The sequence below is a fragment of the Pristiophorus japonicus genome, chromosome 10, assembly GCF_044704955.1.
Source record: "Pristiophorus japonicus isolate sPriJap1 chromosome 10, sPriJap1.hap1, whole genome shotgun sequence".
NCBI classification, from domain to species: domain Eukaryota; kingdom Metazoa; phylum Chordata; class Chondrichthyes; family Pristiophoridae; genus Pristiophorus; species Pristiophorus japonicus.
In genome coordinates this window covers 7,938,804-7,941,858 of record NC_091986.1, presented here as the reverse complement: position 1 = coordinate 7,941,858, position 3,055 = coordinate 7,938,804, and the positions used below count along the sequence as shown (strand labels likewise).

The 3,055-nt window shown below is 49.9% G+C and overlaps 1 pseudogene; it reads left to right on the top strand.

Moving 5' to 3' along the window:
* Positions 1-1,947: 1,947 nt before the first annotated feature.
* LOC139275416 (U2 spliceosomal RNA) lies at positions 1,948-2,182 on the top strand (annotated as a pseudogene).
* The last annotated feature ends 873 nt before the right edge of the window (positions 2,183-3,055 follow it).

Here is a 3,055-nt window from a genome sequence, read left to right as displayed (position 1 = left end):
CCGGGAGGGCGCTGAGCACCTCGAGTCTCATAGCCGAGAGCATGCAGAAACCAAGCGCAGGCAGCGGAAGGAGCATGCGGCAAACCAGTCCCACCCACCCTTTCCACAATCACTGTCCGTCCCACCTGCGACTGTAATTCCCATTGTTAAGTATTCTAAGATTCTAAGAATAAAGAGTCTGACCAAATACTGTGAGCTGAAAGTAAAATGTGACCGTAGTCTTTTATTGCAGATCTCCAGAGTGCCTCTCCAGACTGTGAGGCCTCCTTAAGTACCTGTGCTCCCAAGGGATTGTGGGATCTCTTGGGACTCCAGGGGGTGAGCCCTCTGGTGGCTATACAAGGTATTTTACAGGTTTACATATATAACAACACTCCCCCCCACCACCCGGCCCCCCCCAAAGTCAATAATGTAACTATTTACAAGGTGAGTCTATCTGGGGCCTTTCTTTCCCTGGTTAATCATCTCGGTGTGAAAGCTGGTTTTGGTGTATCGTTTGTTGGGTCCTCGCTGGGCTGCTGTGCAGCTGGCCTTGCTGGGCTGCCTGGTGTGATGAGCCCTGCTGGGCAGCTGCGGGTGATGAGTTCTGCTTCGTGGCCAACCGTGGTGCCGGTTGCCACTGGTGTGTGTATTGGGGGGGTCAAAGAAGGTAGGGTCCAAAGTGGGTTGCTCAGGATAGTCCATGAATCAGAATTTGATCTGGTCCAAGTGTTTCCGGTGAATGAGTCCATTTGAAAGTTTGACCCGAAACACGCTATTCTCCACTTTGGCCACAATACTGCCGGGAAGCCACTTGGGACCTTGTCCATAAGTTCAACACAAATACAGGATCATTGATTTCAATTGCGCGTGACACATTTGCGCTATCATGATATGTACTTTGTTGAAGCCACCTGCTCTCTACCTATTCATGTAGATCAGGGTGGACTAACGAGAGCCTTGTCTTAAGTCCCCTTTTCACGAGCAGTTCAGCGGGTGGAATCCCAGTGAGCGACTGGGGTCTCGAGCGGTAGCTAAGCAGGACTTGGGATAGGTGATTCTGCAGTGAGCCTTCAGTTACCCTCTTCAAGTTCTGCTTGATGGTTTGCACTGCTCTCTCTGCCTGATCATTGGATGCTGGTTTGAACGGGGCAGATGTAACATGTTTGATCCCATTACGGGTCATGAACTCTTTGAACTCGGCACTGGTGAAACATGGCCCGTTGTCGCTCACATGGACATCAGGCAGGCCATGTGTGGCAAACATGGCCCGCAGGCTTTCAGTGGTGGCAGCGGATGTGCGTGCCTTCATTATCTCACATTCAATCCATTTGGAGTGCGCATCTATAACTACTAGGAACATTTTACCCAAAAACGGGTCTCCATAGTCAACATGGACCCTGTTCCACAGTTTGGAGGGCCAAGACCATAAACTTAGTGGCGCCTCCCTGGGTGCATTGCTGAACTGCGAGCATGTGTTACATTTGTGCACGCAGGATTCTAAGTCCGCATCGATACCGGGCCACCACACGTGGGATCTGGTTATCGCTTTCATCATTACGATGCCTGGGTGAGTACTGTGGAGATCACTGATGAAAGTGTCCCTGCCCTTCTTGAGGATCACGACCCGATTACCCCACAGAAGGCAGTCTGTCTGTATAGACATTTCATCTTTGCGGCGCTGATACGGCTTTTTCTCTTTCTGCATTTCCAATGGGACATTGGACCAGCTCCCATGAAGCACACAATTTTTTACTAAGGACAGTAAGGGGTCGTGGCTCATCCAGGTTCTAATCTGTCGGGCTGTGACAGGTGATTGCTCACTCTCGAATGCTTCCATAACCATGACTAAATCTGTGGGCTGTGCCATTTCCACCCCCGTGGTGGGCAATAGCAGCCTACTGAGAGCATCGGCATAGTTTTCTGTGCCTGGCCTGTGGCGGATGGCATAGTTGTATGTGGACAACATGAGCGCCCATCCCTTTTGGCTAAGATCAAGTGTAGTACCGTTTCTGACCAGCCACCATGACCTCCGGGTGGTTTCTCCCTGGTCAGGAAGGTATATGCTTGCATTTTTGGAAACAGGAGGTGGGTGGGGAGGTTTGACCCATCCACCTCCACGGAGGTGTGTGGGGGACCTGACCCATCCACCTCCATGGCACGAACCTGGTATTGCAGTACTTCCAGGAACGGTGCAGTGGCTCTAGGCCTTTTGGCTAAGAGCATTGGCGCAGAGTGATCCTTGGCATGTGCAAGGTGACCTCTGGCGTTTGTGATTTGACAAAGAATTGGAACGATTGGCTACGAATTAAAAAAAAAAAAAAAAAACATGAGCGCCCATCACTGGATGCGGGCCGATGCATTCGTATTTATCCCCTTACTTTCAGAAAACAGGGATATCAGTGGCTTATGGTCACTTTCCAATTCAAATTTGAGCCCAAACAGATATTGATGCATTTTCTTTACCCCATAAGCACACGCTTACGCTTCTTTTTCAATCATAAACTCTCTCAGCCTTAGTCAGACTTCTGGATGCATAAGCAACCGGTTGCAATTTCCCAGATTCATTAGCTTGTTGCAATACACACCTGACCCCGGACAACAACACATCACATGCTAGTACCAAATGCTTAAATGGATCATAAAACACAAGCAATTTGTTTGAGCATAACAGTTTTCTAGCTTTTACAAGGGCATTTTCTTGCCTTTTACCCCATACCCATTCGCCTCCTTTACACAGTAAGGCGTGTAGTGGTTCTAACAGTGTGCGGAGACCTGGTAAGAAGTTACCAAAGTAGCTCAGGAGTCCTAGAAATGACCGCAGCTCTGTCACGTTCTGTGGCCTCGGTGCATTCTCGATTGCCTCTGTCTTCGAATCAGTGGGCCTGATGCCGTCCGCCGCGATTCTTCTCCCCAGGAACTCCACTTCAGGCGCCAGGAAAAGGCACTTCGAGCATTTTAACCTGAGACCCACGCAGTTGAGTCGACTAAAAACCTTCGCCAGGTTCTGCAGATGCTCGACTGTGTCCCGACCTGTAACCAAGATGTCGTCCTGGAAAACCACCGTGTGCGGGAC